This window comes from Colossoma macropomum, unplaced genomic scaffold (genome assembly GCF_904425465.1).
Source record: "Colossoma macropomum unplaced genomic scaffold, Colossoma_macropomum, whole genome shotgun sequence".
Lineage (NCBI taxonomy): Eukaryota > Metazoa > Chordata > Actinopteri > Characiformes > Serrasalmidae > Colossoma > Colossoma macropomum.
This window is the reverse complement of record NW_023494787.1, coordinates 32854842-32872511: the sequence shown is the minus strand read 5'-3', so window position 1 is coordinate 32872511 and position 17670 is coordinate 32854842.

Here is a 17670-nt window from a genome sequence, read left to right as displayed (position 1 = left end):
GTGTGTCACCAGTCTAGTCTGGTCACCAGTCCATTCTAGTCTAGTCTGGTCAGTAGTCCAGTCTGCAGTCCAGTCTGACAAATACATGGTCTGACATGGTTTAAGTATAGATACTGGGGGTCGGGGGAGGAAGCAAAGAGGGAGGGAAGTAGGTGACAATCAAAAGGTTGGGGAAGAAGGGGAAGGGGGTCTGGGGTCAGAGGAGACCCCAGGGGTAAGGTGAGGTTGTTCTCACCTCAGGGGGAACAATACAGATAAAACACCAAAAGGCACACAACTGTAAGACAATACAGCTGACACAACAAAAAGACGACATAGGTTAGAGCATAGAAGAAAGCAAACGTGAAAAGACCTATACTTTCTCTCACAGCATTTAGTAGACACTCTTATCCAGAGTGTTGTGCTTTGTCTACCTAGAGAAAGTATCTTTGCTAGTTACAAATACGCTTGAGAGAAAGCCAGTCCTGAGCTCAGATATTGCTAGAAACAAAAACCTATGCTGATACCTAGAGAAAAAGAAACAGTTAAACATAGCACAGTGCTATACATTTCAATAAGTGCAGTACAATACATTACAATAAATACTTAACTCAGTGCTCACTTAATTGCTGTAAAAAGAGATGTGTCTGTAGTCTGCGTTTGAAGACAGCGAGAGACTCTGCTGTTCAGACAGCCAGTGGGAGTTCATTCCACCACCTGGGTGCCAGTACAGAGAAATGTCTTGATGCTTGTCTTCTACACATCTTGAAGGATGGCGGGTCAAGCCGAGCTGTACTTGAAGCTCAAAGGGCTCGAGGTACAGGTTGAGTTTTGACCATTGCCATTAGTTAAGGAGGGGCTGGTCCGTTTTTGGCTTTGTAGGCAAACATCAGGGTTCTAAATCTGATGCATGCAGTTACAAGAAGCCAGTGAATGGAGCGCAGCAGTGGAGTGATGTGACTGAACTTAGGAAGACTGAAGACAAGCTGTGCTGCTGCATTCTGGATGAGTTGCAGAAGCTTGATGGCCTGCATAGGAAGACCAGCCAAGAGCAAGTTGCAGTAGTCAAGCCTTGAGATGACAAGAGACTGAACTAGCACCTGAGTGGCCTCTAACTAAGATGAGTAGGGCTGGGAGTCATCCCAAAAAACAGTCAGTTCTTCCATTTCAGGAATTTAGGAATCATAGCTTTGCACTCAATTCTGTGTGGTGATGCTCAGGTTTGCCTGCACAATATCATCAGAATTAGCTCTCCAAACTGCCTTTCTAAGACCTAATAAGTCATATAATTAAACTAACACCCTGTGTCCCAGAAGAACAAATGGAAACAGTGGTACATGACATTATGGGCCCGGTGCAAAAAAAATTACATATAATGGGTGCCCCTTACAAAAAATACTTTCAGTTAATAAGACAGTGTAATTTTTAAATTTGTTTTACTCAGTATTATGTCTCAAACAGTGTAATGCTCTTAATGCATGTCACTCTATTCACTAGCATCTAACCTTAACCTAATTTTTTTATGTTAGACAAGCTATGTAAGAGTTTAATATTGTATTTGTAAAATCAGGGTCGGGTAGTAACAAAATACATATAACAACGTTAATCAGAATACAAAAAAGGTAACTGTAATCCGTTACAGTAAAAATGCAGTAATCAGATTACAAGTACATTATAAAAACAGGGTGATTACCAGCAGGATTACATTTAAATGCAAACTCTTTCACTAAAATTCGACGTTTTAAATATGCCAAACGAGTGGTGTAGATTTCAGGAGTAACTAAGCCCAAATCCTTTTTTCCATTAACAAGTGAAATGCATTGCTCTGTAATAACAAATATCGCTTAAAATTTCAACACATCTTGCCAAACTGTCAGCGTTCCAAAGCCTGTAGACTGCAGCCATAGATATACATACTTAGATGCCGCATTGTCTGTTCCGGAGCCTCGGAGGGGACGCAGGTAAAAAAAAATAATTCATTCGAGCGAACGTTTCGCAGTTCGTACGCACGTTTTCTTTTATTCGTGGTCACGATTTCTTAAATCATACCCTCGTTTTGTTTTAATCGTGCGCATGTTTTCTTTACTTAGTGGGTATGTTTTTTTTAATTCGTGATCACAATTTTCTAATTCGTTCTCTCGTTTTCTTTTAACCGTGGTCATGTTTTATTTTTAACTGAATGCACGTTGTTTGTATTTTGATAACAGCTCCCTGACACTTTTTGATGGGTTTTGATGTTTTAGATCGATGAGATAATGAACAGAGATGCTCATCAGGTTTGATTTTGATTTGGGGGTTATGAGGACACTGCAGCTCCTCTTCACAGCGTTTCAACATCCTCACATTAACATATCTATATAGGTCTATTAAACTCTCTCGCCATTTGACCTCATCCCACATGAATGTTTCTGTGTGTGTTTAATTTGAGTTTGTTGAAACAAATTGACGCTGACCATTTCTTCCTGTAATTGTGTGATTATCTCTAACACTGCAGCTACAGTTTCCTCTTGATGAGCATCATGATGACCTGATGAGCATCTCTGTTCATTATCTTATCAATCTAACTTATCAAAACCCGTCAGACAGTGTCAGGGAGCTGTTAGTTACTTCTGCACAGGACAAATAACACGACCTGTATCTACTACATTGATTTTGCGCACAAATAAAAAAAATAAACAACATGCGTTCAGTTAAAAATGAAACATGACAACGATTAAAAGAAAACGAGAGAACGAATAAAAAATCGTGATCACGAATAAAAAACGTACCCACGAAGTAAAAAAAACGAGGAAACGATTTAAGAAATCGTGACCACGAATAAAAGAAAACGTGCATACGAACTGCAAAACATTTGCTCTAATTAATTATTTTTTTTACCTGCGTCCCCTCCGGGGCTCTGTAGTCTGTTGTGCTCTATTGAAGTGATACGTCTGCGCGTCCACCATGTTAGAGTAGTCAAGATCCGCTTGTGAAAATTCATTTGTACTGAGAGAGATTTGTTTCTAATAATCCTCAGATTAATCTAGGTTGCACAGACTGCTCTTGGTAGCTTTTGTTTCTTTAATAACTCGTGCTAATTAGCCGTCCGGACCAGCAAAAAAAAATCAGTCTGCACCTGACGTTAAAAACCGAGCTTAGCGCAAGCTCCAGTGGAACGTGTGAACCACTTCTAATCTTAATACACATAAAAATAAAATAAACCCCCCAAAACACAGTAGAAGGACGAATAAGTCGGCTTACTATTCGCCAGCTTCTTACTCGAGTTTTCACGTTCCACCTTAAATGGTGCAGCAGTCCTTTAAGGTGTAACTGGAAATTCGAACAAGATGCAGGCCGATGCACCATTTAAGGTGGAACAGGAAAATTCCAACAATAAACTGGCAAATAAGAAGCTGACTTCAGCTTCGTGTAAGAAGGTGCTAACGTTAATCTATTATGAATATCTACACGGATTAAGGAATGCTATAATTTACCTTGCTACAGAGCATTAACCATCGTTGTACATAAATATTACATAAAATTAAGATTCCGTGAACAGACTATTAAATTAAATAAGCTCAATTTAAAACCAGAGGAAAAACAATCACATCAACAGGTTCTTTGTGCATCACCAACCACACGGTCATATATCTACACATAAACATCACACAAACAACACACATCACACAAACATGAGCATGGATCGCTGCGTTCCCTCCGTTATACAATCCTATCCCACTTTCTGAGTCCAATATTCTTAAAATAGTATAATTTTGGACAGTATCTTTCTTAAACTGCCACTCTGTAATAAGAATGCAGCCGAGATAACAGTTTTATAGTGGTTAGTTCCGCTTCTGCAGTGCCCCTCTGGTTCAACTCTGCTATAGACCACTGTAGTCATGCGTCATTCTGTAGTCCTCGTTATGCCCATATTAGGAACTCCAGGTCTACGCTCTATTTCTCTAAGCCAGAATGAATAGGGTTTTCGAAAATATCGCCCCCTGTGTTAAATAAAAATGTTCAGAACCCGATACGTTTTGTCCTGTGTACATTTTTCTCCCGAATACCACTGGATCCTCCGAATTACGAGGTCGTTAAAGAGCTATAATATTAGTATTGCTACATGGGAGCTAAAGCTACTGCGTATCAATTTGATGTCTCTAAGCTACACGAAACTAAGGCGGGCGTTATCGAAATGTTCTACTGTAGCGCATATGTACAGGTATACCCTCTAGGTAGGATATTTTGATAGGCTAAAACTCCTTATCTAAAATACTACCCATGTTAAAACTACGAGGCTGAATTAATCTTCTTTTTTCGCCAGGTTCCTGTTCGAATGCTTCTGTTCCACCTTAAATGGTGCAGCAGCTGTGACTAGCTATCACAAACGTTAGCAAACGAGACAAAATACTGACCTGTCGGTTCTGTCAAACAGCAAAAATAATTTAATATTACTCAGCTGTTAAGCGGAAATAGAGAAACCTCCTCATATCACGCCTTTCAACCCTCCATGAAGCTGAAGTCAGCTTCTTTTTCGCCGGCTGCTTGTTTGAATTTTCCCGAACGGGAAAAGTCGAACAAAAACCTAGCTAATGTCCTGAGAAACTGTCCTCAGAAAAAATCTAACAGCTGTCGCCTCACAGCAAGAATGGCCTGGGTTCGATTCCCGGCCGGGCGGCGAGGAATTTCTGTGTGGAGTTTGCATGTTCTCCCCGTGTCTGCGTGGGTTTCCTCCGGGTACTCCGGTTTCCTCCCACACTTCAAAAAACATGCAGTCAGGCCAATTGGACGTGCTAAATTGCCCCTAACTGTGAGTGTGTGTGTGTGTGAATGTGTATGTCTGTCTGTCTGCCCTGCGATGGACTGGCGACCTGTCCAGGTTGTATCCTGCCTTCCGCCCAATGACAGCTGGGATAGGCTCCAGCACCCCACCGCGACCCAGAAGGATAAGCGGTTTAGATGATGTATGTATGTATGATAGCCTAAATCAGTTTATCAGGGGGTCAGCAGTAATATTAAGCTGAGTCTATACTATATTAGCCTGAGTGCAGGTACGTTTGTAGATCTTTTCAAATGAAGTTAAAAGGAAAGATCTATCGTGTTTCAGTGAGCATCAGATGAAGAACAGAGAACTGCAGGGAAACCTGCTGATTTTGTTCTGACTTCTTTTCATCTGCCCTCAGTCTGTACATGGAAATGTTTACAGCCAAAACCTGCTTAAGGAGACTGCCAGTCTAATAACGTGAATTCAGTGCACAGCAGCATTAGCTTACATGTAGCAATATTCATATTTCAACTCTTTAACGACCTCGTAATTCAGAGGATCCAGTGGTATTCGGGAGAAGAATGTTCATAGGACAAAACATATCGCATTCTGAACCTTTTTTATTTAACACAGGGTGCGATAGAGGCGATTTTTTGAAAACCCTATTCATTCTGGCCATATAGAAATGGAGCTTAGACCTGGAATTCCTAATATGGGCATAAGTACATGGCGCCGACTATAAAATGATGACATGATTACAGTGGTCTATAGGTGCGTATGACGATGACATGTCACCGTAAGTAAATCAGTCAACCAACGTTACCGTCCCCTATTGATGCCCTACTGATGCCGCGCTTCTAAATATGGGCTTGTTATTTAGTGTTGTAGTTAGTTATTATTGTTAGCTCTGAGTTATTGTATTTGTAGATATTGTAGTTTTTAAACCTTTAGTTTTAGCTAGGTTACGTTAGCTAGCTATAGTTAGTCAGTTACCTAGCTAGCTATATTTAGTATTTAGTCTTTCAAATTTAGTCATTCAAGATGAGTTTTTCAAATTGTTTTAGATTTTTTAATTGAGCTTTTTCGGGTTGAGAGCAATAGGTCGAATGTACCACGGATGTAAAAGCAGTATTGGATTACATGCATTTCACACTAATCCAGCACTGGCCAGACAGTGATAACGCATGAAAAGTTAGGTCTTATTACCATCCTAGTTCCAAGACCTTCAGCATGCATGTTTGGAACGCATACTTTGATGGGGGTACTGTACTAACTTACAGAGCATTTTGCGTAAGTGAAGCACGTTTCAAATGTCTGTGTTTTAAAATCGAAGGAAGCAATTTAATGATAATTTAATGCCATATGTGAACAATGCCATTTAATAGTATTATTCCCTATGATAAAGAGTTGGCGCATTTCACTACATTTTTTAAACTGTCAGTGAGGATAAGTTAGCACGCTAGCTAGCTAAACGTATAGTTAACGGCAAAAACTTCAAGTTACTATCGCAGTAAGTTTACAGGAAGTGAGTGTCATCATACTTTGGGGATGGGCATTTCAAGTACTTTTGTTGTCAAGTACTCAAATGAAACTGCCCGAAAACGAAAAAGAAAACTAACTAGCTAGATAGCCTACATTTGCACCACATCATGCCGGTGTTGTGCTGAATTGGGCAACTCCGCCAGGAGAAGCACCCCCTCTCAGGAGCGGGAGCGCAACGTCTTTTACGTAAAAGCACAATCCTTTACTAGAAGAACGTGCGAGGGATCACATTCATTTCGATCAACAATAATGTAAATTGCTGTTTTACTCATTACACACAGCCCAGGTGTTGTTCTAAACTATGGTGACTTGTAAGTAATAATAAAGAAAAGAAGAGGAAATGTTGCAGAACATGCAAGCAGCTTGTTCTATGATATTTCCTCATAGAACATACTGTAGTCCGTATTCACCTCGTATGCAATAAAACTTGCACATCGCTATTTCTTGACAACGAAATAAGCAAATGAATCTCACGTACTAATCGTGTCACATTTTTCACCAATCAGGTTTGGTGTTTACACTTTGCACTCTTATAACTGAGAAATCTTTATAGAAATCTTGCAACAAAGGCAGTGACTCATAAAGAAAAAACTCTCAGGAAGTGCAACGTATTATAAATCTGGATACACTGATATTGCTGCCATGTAACAAACAGGTATACATGCTGTTTGCAAATATACACTGCTGAAATCATTCCATGGTTGACTCAAAACAATGAAAGTGATAGGGGAATGCTTTATATCCCTGCTGAAAAAGGACCATTAGAAACCATTAGGATTAAAACCTGATGGTTTTGCTTTCTAATGGGAATTGGCTTAATGGTTTCCAATAGAGACCTATAGTGTTCTGTAGAACACCTTTAGATCCCATTAGGATTAGGACCAGTACATGCATTTACAATCAGCCACTGGTCAGCCATTAAACCATTAGTATCCTTTACATTATGATATCAACCCATTAAAAAAAGCCAAAAAAGCCACATTACAAAACCATCAGGAACCAACAGAAACACTGAAGGGTTTCTAAGGGTTTCTGTTTCTTTTTCAGCAGGGATGGCAGATTGCTTGCCAGGAAATGCACCCCCTCATGGTTTTTGCTAAACTGATGTTGTAGCCATTAAAATTTATTGCAGAAAACACATGCTGGCATTAAGTGTATATTCCTAAAAATGTTCAAAGCTGTGTACACACAAAGAAAGTTACAAAAGGATGCTTTTTAAGGTTGTCCATCTGCCAGGAAAAGCACCATCTCTCAGATCTGGCTATGGTGTTGTTGCATCGATAAAACTTGCATATGTATTACATATTGGTCACAAATATGTATTACTACAAATGTGTTATAGTTGTGTAAACAGAAAGAAAGTTACAGGGGGTAGCTTTTAAGGCTATCCACCTGGCTACGTTATTACATTTATGACAATTATACATGTAAGTGTGTGCAATAACCATGTAGACATATTTAAGGGGTATTCCCTGGCAGGTGGGCCAGGGAATGCATCCCCTCTTAAATATGTCTACATGGTTATTGCATACATTAAACTTGCACAGGTATCACATCATGTTGGTTACAAATCTATGGAACTAAAAGGGTGAACAGAAAGAAAGTTCGAAAGGGATGCCCTTTAAGGCAGCCCACCTGCCAGGAAATATTACATACATAATACACAAATTAGTCCCAAATACGTTGAAGAGTTATATGTTATCTCCCATAATCAAATTAAATTTTTTTAAGCATAGACAATTTTTCTCAAGAATATATTTCTTTCACCTATTAATAATAGTTATAGTAGGCTTTTATGTCTCTATGAGGCTTGTGATATGTTCCTTGAGAACAACACTGTGGCATGAGATAAGGACTTTTTTATGCCCGTCTCAAATCTGTTTATGTGCTCTCACCCCACCACTTTCTCTACCTCTCTCTCTCAACTCCTCTAGCCTGCTGATTTTCTTTAAGCTTTTCTTTAGTTAAAACCTAGCACTCAAGATTGTGTGTTTGTCTGAACAGATAACCTGTTAAGATTGTTTTTTCTCTATTTTTGTCAATTCTTTTATGTTTTCATTTTATGTTCCTGTAAACTTGAAAAACATTTTCTTTTTGAATTTCATAATCAATTCTAGTTTTACAACCTCATTTCTAAAAAAATTGGGACGTTGTGCAAAATGTAAATAAAAACAGTATGTAATGATGTGCAAATCATTTAAACCCTGTACTTAACTGAAAATATTACAGAGACAACATATCAAATGTTTAAACTGAGAAATTTTGTTTTTTTGGAAAATAAATGCCCATTTTAAAATTGATGCCAGAAAACTATTTCCAATAAGTAGTTCATAAAACCAAGATATCAGTTCAGAGTTTAACATACTATGTACATATGAATTACCAAGTGATTCTACTGTACAATCTTTGAGTAATTGGCAGCCAAAATCCCTTTATTTGTCAACTTGTATTTTAATGATTAATTAAAGTTAAAACATTAGAAAATGTTCAGCCATTTCTAATAAGTAGTTCATAAAACTAACATATATCAGCTCAGAGTTTATGATACTATGTACACATGAAGAAAAAGTGATTCTACTGTACAATCTTTAAGTAATTTGCTACCAGAATCTCCACAACTGTTTGTATTATTTAATTGTAAGTAAAACTAAAAACATAATAAAATAGTCATTTTTAATAAGTAATTCATAAAACTAACAGATATCAGTTCGGAGTTTAACATTCTGTGTACATATGAATTATGAAGTGATTCTTCTGTAAAACCTTTAAGTAGTTGGCAGTCCAAATCTCACCAGTTGTTCTAATATTTTAATTGTAAGTCAAAATAAATTCATTACAAAATGATCATTTCTAATTCGTAGTCCAAAAAACCAACACATTCAGTGTTTAATATATTATGAATATTTTTAATTTGTTTTTTGTATCCTTAGCCTTGCTGCGCTACTTGTATCATGACTAGTCTCTAATTTCCTTATTTGTCAAATGTTGCACTTATATAGTCAAAAAGCGCATCATGTTATCTTCCTGCTAACCAGAGTTCTCTTATTTGATTAATTCTTTTCATTTTCAGCAGGATGTCTTTCTCCACCAGTATCTGCTTTGGATTGCAGCACCAGCTAACAAGGGAGTCCTTTAGTTAGTGTAGAAGCCTTTCTCCCAAATACATTCCTGTGCACTATTCCTCAATTGTCCAGAGGTCAATCTGCAAACTGAGATGACTGACTCAGCCACCCATTTCAGCAGCAGAAGATGACTCAGAGTTGCCAATCCAGCAATTTAGCCCAGACTCTTTGCCTTTTGACAATTTCCATGAAGAATCTGACTGTAGGAGCTAAAATGCTTCCTACAAGCTTTAGGGACGAGCATAGTGTTTTGTTTTACTTATGTGCATAATTTCGAAATGTATATGGTTAAATGTTATGTTAATCCAAGGTCACGTGTGATGCGCAGATGTTTTTTTTGCGTTATTCCTTTAAGAAAACGAGGGAGTCGCACGGTTTTCTGACCGTGTCGTCGTGCAGTGGACTAAATTTAAATTTGGGAACATATGGAACTAAGACACAAGTCTGTTAAGCTATATTTTAAGTTTTGCGACTGAAATGGAGTAATAAGGTCAAGAACTGTATCGAAGATTCGTGTGGTTCTAGTGGATAGGCTACCAGTGTGGAATACGCGTCAGTTATGCGGCTCAGGCTGTGTTTTCGATTTCAAACCCATTAACTACATTAGTCAGAAAACCTTTCGCTACTTATCAGGAAAAGGAATATTTCAAGAAAGCACGCCAACGTAATGCAACATCGACCGAACTGGCAGGGGTAGACGTGGAAATAACTCGGATGACTGAATGCTGGAGCTAACGTTGCTGGTAAGCTACCTATTGCCAACGTTAATTGTCGAAAACGGTGCAGTTGCAGTAGTGCTGTGAATAACTTCATGGATGTTGAGGAAAGCTTAATGTCTCCAAAACGGCAACCAAAAATGACAGAAAAGGCTGTTGAGGACAAACTGTATAGACTGAAACAAAGCAGAAAGGCTAAGTTAGGTCAGCTAACCAGCCGGACTAAAGAACTTGAGCAGTTAATGGATGACGACGCTAACTAACGTGCGCTCGCTCAAACACAACTACGAGGAGTACCAAAGTTTGCTTAGAGAATTGTGCCAAATAAACGACGAATTAAGGCATGTTATGTCAGACCAGTTGTACAGTGAAGATCAACGTTCATGGTATGCACCTAAAATACAATGGATTCAAGGCTTTATGAGCAAAGTAGACATGTGGCTTAATCAGGTTAAGGAACGCTCAAGCCAAGCGAGGCAGTGTGATGGAAAAATAAAGCCCTCAAACAGCGTTTCCATGGCGTCTCTTGCTTTAAGCCAAAAGAGTAAAAAATCTAAGCCAGAAACTGGAAGCTCCAGGTCGTCTGCTACTTCATCAATTCGTCTTAGAGCTGAGGTGGAAAGAGCAGCATTCCTAGCACAGGCGGCTGCATGGAGTTGAAGCACGCACCGATAGCCCTAAAGACTGTCTCTATTTTTTAGAACAGTTTACAAGTGGCCAGCCGAAAGAGTTGGTTAAAAGCTGTCTTCACATGAAACCAGAAATGGGTTATTACAGAGCCAAACAACTTCTCAAAGAGCATTTTGGAAATGACTATAAGATTGCCACTGCATACATGAACAAAGTCCTGAGTTGGTCTCCCATAAGGCCTGAGGATGCAGAAGCTTTGAACGCCTTCTCACTTTTCTTGACTGGATGCTGTAACACAATGACAGAAGTGAGTTACTTGGGGGAATTAGATAATGCAGCCAATATGAAGGCTGTCGTAGCCAAGCTTCCTTACAAGCTGCGTGAAAAGTGGAGGGCAGTGGTATGTAGTATGCAGGAGCAATACTACACAAGAGTCAAGTTTAAAGAGCTAGTTGATTTCATCAATAAACAAGCAAAAATTGCACTGCATCCAGTTTTCGGAGACATAAAGGACAGACAACAGCTACCAATCCAGTGAGAAAGCAAATAGATCTCAAAACACAGAAGAAATGTGGAATTAAAAGGACATTTGCCACGAGCACCAGGCAGCTAGACAGCAGAAAGTGAAGGCACCTTACAAAGTAGAGAAGCCGAATCTGTTGAAGGATTATCAAAGACGTGTGCTTTCTATAAAGGTGACCATAACTTGGGGTTGTGTAGCAAGCTAAAAACCAAGTCACATAAGGAGAAGTTAGAGTTTTTAAGGGCCAAAGGACTGTTTTAAGCTGCTTGAAGCATGGTCATATGAGTAAGAATTGTACAAGTAGGTCAAAGTGCTTGGTGTGTTCTCTAACCCATCCCACTTTGCTGCATAGCAAAAAAAAGAGAGGTGACAAATGAGCAAGAAGGACAACAATAGTGAAAGACAGTCAGTGACCAGTGCATTCGTCTGTACTGAATCCAGATGCTGTGGTCCCACTGGGGCCGGTGAAGAGGAGTGTATTCTCTCGATTGTTCCTGTCAGAATTAAAGCAAAGAAAGGAACTAAAGCAGTTCAGACATATGCATTTCTGGACCCAGGGAGTTCATCTACTTTCTGTACAGAAGCATTAATGAAAGAGTTGCAGCTCATTGGACGGAAAACAAATATACTGCTCAGAACTATGAATGAAGAAAAGACTGTCCCCACCTGTGTTATGTCTGGTCTGGAAATTAGCAGCTTGATGGAGGATGATTTTATTGATCTTCCAGATGTTTACACACAAAAGGTAATACCCGTGGGAAAAGAGAACATACCGCAGCAGCAAGAATTAGAAAGATGGTCTTACCTTAAAGATGTCTTTCTGCCCAAGATCCAAGCAGATGTTGGATTGCTCATTGGAGCTAACATGCCCAAAGCCATGGAGCCATGGCAAATTGTGAGCAGTGTCAATAATGGACCCTATGCAGTAAAAATGAAGTTTGGTTGGACTGTAAACGGACCACTACATGAAGGTGGTGGAAGCACAAAAACAGGAAAACAGATGAAGGTGGTAGTGAACCGTATATCAGTGGCACATCTGGAGGACTTGTGGCTTCAGCAGTTTGAGATGGATTTCCCTGAAAGAGCAAAACATGATGCTGTTGAGATGTCAGAGAGGATCACCAATTTATGGACGTGGTCACAGAATCAGCTAAGCTTGATAGTGGTCATTACAGCATATGCTTACCCCTGAGGAACAGGATGGCGCACATGCCCAACAATCGTAAGGTCACTGAACAACGTGCATATAATCTACAGAGGAAATTTCAAAGAAGCACAAGTTTCAAGCGAGAGTACACCGCCTATATGGATGATCTGATCTGCAAGGGTTATGCAACAACGCTATCAGACGAAGAGCTCATGCACAAAGAAGGAAAGGTATGGTACATACCTCACCATGGTGTGTACCATCCTGTAAAGCAGAAATTACGAGTTGTATTTGACTGTGGGGCATCCTTTCAAGGCATGTCACTGAACGAGCAATTGCTACAAGGACCAGATTTGACAAGCAGTCTAATTGGAGTTGTTATTAGATTCAGACAGGAACCCATCGCAATCATGGCAGATATAGAAGCCATGTTTCACCAAGTTAAAGTGCCAGATGATGACTCCAATCTTCTGAGATTTCTTTGGTGGACAGTTGGTGATTGTAGCAAAGATTTGGAAGACTACAAAATGTCTGTACACTTGTTTGGTGCTACGTCCTCACCTAGCTGTGCTAGCTTCGCACTGAGAAAATGTGCTGAAGAGCACAGTGGACATTTCAAAACTGAGGTTGTAGAAACGATGCTGCAAAATTTCTATGTAGACGATTGTCTCAAGTCAGTGGCCACTGAAAGCGAAGCCATAGCCTTGTGTCAAGATCTGACAAATATTTGTGCCAAGGGAGGTTTTCACCTTACCAAATGGGTGTCTAACAGTCGCAAAGTGCTAGACACAATTCCCAAACATGAGTTGGCTTCTGAAGTGAAGAGCTTAGACCTGGATGAGGATAAACCTCCTCTGGAGAGAGCACTTGGACTCACTTGGTGTGTGGATTCAGACACGTTTAAGTTTAACATCACCATCAGAGACCATCCTATGGTACAGTTAGTTACCTTCTTTTGCGAAACAAGAACAACCAATCTCACTGTGCATTCATGATGGGTAAGGCCAGGGTGGCGCCTCTTAGAGCACCAACTATTCCACGTATGGAGTTGACTGCAGCTGTGGTAGCCAGCAAAATGGATGGCGTATTGAGACGAGAACTACAGTTGGATCTTGCTGATCCAACTGTAGTTCTTGTCTCGTATCAGTTGGATATCTTCAGAATGAAACCTCACGCTTTCGTACCTTTGTGGTCAACAGAGTTTCTGCTATTCTGAAAGAGTCCAGAGTGGAGCAGTGGAGACATGTCAGCACTGATAAGAATCCTGCTGACTATGCCAGTAGAGGGCTAAAGGCAGAAGACTTCATGAAAGATCAGTCTTGGATTTCTGGTCCAGATCTTTTTTATCACCCTGAGGAATGCTGGCCAAAAAATCCTGATGATCATTTGGATGTCACACTTCATGATCTGGAAATCAAGAAATGTAGAATGAATATGATGGAGGCAAAAGAAGAGAAGAGTCCCGTTGAGCAACTGATTAATCATCATTCTTCATGGATTAAACTGAAAACATCTGTGGCATGGCTCTTGAAGCTAAAAGCTTTACTGTTAGAGGTTAGTCAAAAACGGAAGGAGCTACATGCAGTCTACAGAAAAGCCAGCCTAGGTGAAAATCAACAGATTCAGTTGGTAAATAGAGAAATCGATCTTTTCAAGACAACCTTGAAGGCAACTCGCCTCTCTGTAAAGGAGTTTGAAGAAGCAGAGTTTCAGATCATTACGTGGTGTCAAAGACATAAGTTCTCAGAAGAAATCTCTGCTCTGAGCAAAGGACAAAATGTCAAGCGCAGTAGCAATATATGTAAGCTCAATCCCATACTTCAGGAGGGTGTGTTGCGCATTGGCAGGAGACTTCATTGGTCAGCTATGCCAGATGAAAGCAAGAAGCCTGCCATCTTGTCCAAGAACCTGCCCATTGTTGATTTGATTTTGAGGAAGATTCATGAGGACATTGTACACGGAGGGAGGAATCACATGCTTTCGACACTACGACAGAAATTTTGGATTCCCGGTGCAAATGCAGCCATCAGAAAGGTTATTTATAGATGTGTTACATGTCGTCGTTTGCACAGAGCTGTGGGAAAACAACAAATGGCAGATTTTCCTGTGGATAGAGTCACACCAGATGATCCACGCTTCTCTAGAGTGGGTGTTGATTATTTTGGACCACTTGAGGTGAAACGTGGGAGTAGCCTCCTCAAGCGGTATGGAGTTCTCTTGTTTAGCAGTACACATTGAGCTTGCTTCATCACTGGACACAGACTCATGCATAAATGCTATCTGGCGTTTTGTAGCACAAAGAGGACAAGTCAAAGAGCTCCGTTTGGACAACGGTACAAATTTTATCGGGGCTGAACGTGAGTTACGAACAGCTATTGCAGAATGGAACACTTCAAAGATTGAAAATTATTGTCATGAACATGAGATCAAGTGGACATTCAATACTCCTACAGGCTCACACCATGGAGGAGTTTGGGAGCGATTAATTAGATCTGTGAGAAAGGTGATAAATTCTACCTTGCGAGAACAAGTTCTTGATGAAGAAAATCTTCATACGGTGCTATGCGAAGTGGAATCCATTCTTAATAGTCGACCTATTACGATGGCGTCTTGTGATCCAAATGATTTGGAAGCACTGACACCAAATCATCTGCTACTCTTGAAGGTAAAACCAACATTACCTCCAGGGATATTTGACAAGGACGACTCCTACACTGGGTGGAGACAGGTACAATATATAGCAGATTTATTCTGGAAGAGGTGGATTAAAGAGTACCTGCTTCAGTTTCAGGAAAGACAAAAATGGCCTACGGCATCAAGAAACTTCGTACAAGCAGATGTTGTTCTTCTTGTGGACAGCAATGCACCCAGAAATTCTTGGGTCATGGGAAGAATCATTGAAACTATGCCGGACAGGAAGGGTTTTGTTCGTCAAGTTCGCATCAAGACCAAAACCAACATCTTCGACAGACCCATTACGAAGATATGTCTTCTACAGGAAATGGAATGAGCTAGTGGTAAAGACTTGGCTCCAACAATGAGCCATGTGCTAGTAACCTCTGGCTCTCTCCTTTCTTTCTTACTTTCTCTTTTCTAATTGCTCAGTTTTGAAGATATTCTTCGTAAAATGAAAAGAAAAGACATTGGGACATTTGGGTTTATTTTTCACCTTTTTTGGGACATTAAAGGCTTAGAGTAAACATCTTTTGACATTAGTATATTGGAAGAGAGACATAAATATGGTAATTGTTCTATAGTCAGGCCTATGCGAACAATTAGGGGCTGGTAATGTAGGAGCTAAAATGCTTCCTAAAAGCTTTAGGGACGAACATAGTGTTTTGTTTTACTTATGTGCATAATTTTGAAATGTATATGGTTAAATGTTATATTAATCCACGGTCACGTGTGATGCGCAGATGTATTCTTTTGCGTTATTCCTTTAAAAAAAAAACGAGGGAGCCGCACGGTTTTCTAACCGTGTCGTTGTGCAGTGGACTACATTTAGATTTGGGAACATATGGAACTAAGACACAAGTTAAGCTGTATTTTAAATTTTGCAACTGAAATGGAGTAATAAAGTCAAAGACTATATCGAAGATTCGTGTGGTTCTGGTGGATAGGCTACCAGTGTGGAACACGCATCAGTTTTGCGGCTCAGGCTGTGTTTTCGATTTGAAACCCATTACACTGACATCTCCCTTAGTTCTGACACTCTACTTACTAAGAATTGTATTCACCGGACTGGTGTCGGTCAAACAGTATGATTTTATATTTCATGTTGCTGCTTTTTATTTTCATTACAAAATGCATTTGAAATTTCTTTAATTGTTGGTTAATTCACAAAGATAATATATTAACTATCCATTTAAATCCCTACAAATGTAGGGATCTTTACTGCCAGTTACTCAAAGCTTGTACTGTAGAATTAGTTCATAAATCATATGTATATGGTATGTTAAATGCTGAACTGATATGATCTAGTTTATTAGAAATTACCATTTTATAAAGCTGTTTATTTGACTTCTAATACCAGTTAAGGGCTTTTTTCTCAGGTCTGCATGTGTTTAAAGCTAAGTGTGTAGTATTCGCACACTCAAAGGTTACGTTCAGCTAATTTAACCACATTTTGGCCAAAGGCGGCTGGCTTCACCGCACTGTTTTCTCTGCGGGTCTTGATGTGGGTTTGCTGACTTAATTTGTTTAATAAAGGTAACTATCTTATTGCGTATACAATGTAGTTAACGTTTGTCTTAGTCGACCAATCCACTCAGCATCGTTTTTTCAGTTTCCCGTCTGAAGTCATGCTATTTATTATTCAGTCAAACTAGCTTATATGACCCACTACAAATGAAATGAAAATGAAATGACTCGCAAACAAGCTGAGAAAAACAGCTATGTTCGAAACCACGCAGTGGGTGTTAAGATGGTTCAGATTGGCTCAGTGCCTGATGTTGTGGGCTAATTGTGCCCCTGCTCTTGACTTGTATCGTATACTGGATACAGTACAGTATACTACAAAGGAGGAGTAGCATGCAGTATACAGTACTGGAGCAATATGCAATATACAGTACACAGTATGCTATATTGAATACAGTCTGATTCAACAGAAACAGGCAATACCAAACACATATACCTTACTTTAGATATCATATATGAGGCCTACACCTTGACTAGGGTGTACTACTTTATATACAGGATGATTTAAAAAGATTAATTCGATTTCAAAGTGCCATTTTTTTTTACAACTGTGAGGTGTCTAGGAACCAATCACATACCACTTGAAAGAGGGGGTGAAAGAGTTTCTGACTGTCAGTATGGAAGTGAACCTCTAACAGCTCAGAGCATTCGTCGTTGGTACCAACAGTTTCAAGAAAAAGGTCACCAGCATCACCAGTGTGTTTTTTTTTGTGGGGGTATGTTACGGATTCTGTTTATGTGCAACCACTCCAGACAACACTGGATGATCTCCGAAATGTTATTGAAACAGCAATGAGTACAATGACACCCAAGTATGGGATGAATTTGACTATCGCATTGATGTTGTCTGTACAGAAGGTCATATTGAGCACTTGTAAAATTACATAACAAATGTTATGCTCACTTAAACCATTTACAATTTACTGCATTGTTCTGTAATGATTTACAAGTGAAATAAATCATTTTGAATCTTTTTGAATCACCCTGTACTATACTAGAATTGAAAGAACGTGTAGGTCAAAGGTAGATGTGAATAAGGTTATGCATGAGACTGTCAGGAGATTTTCTAT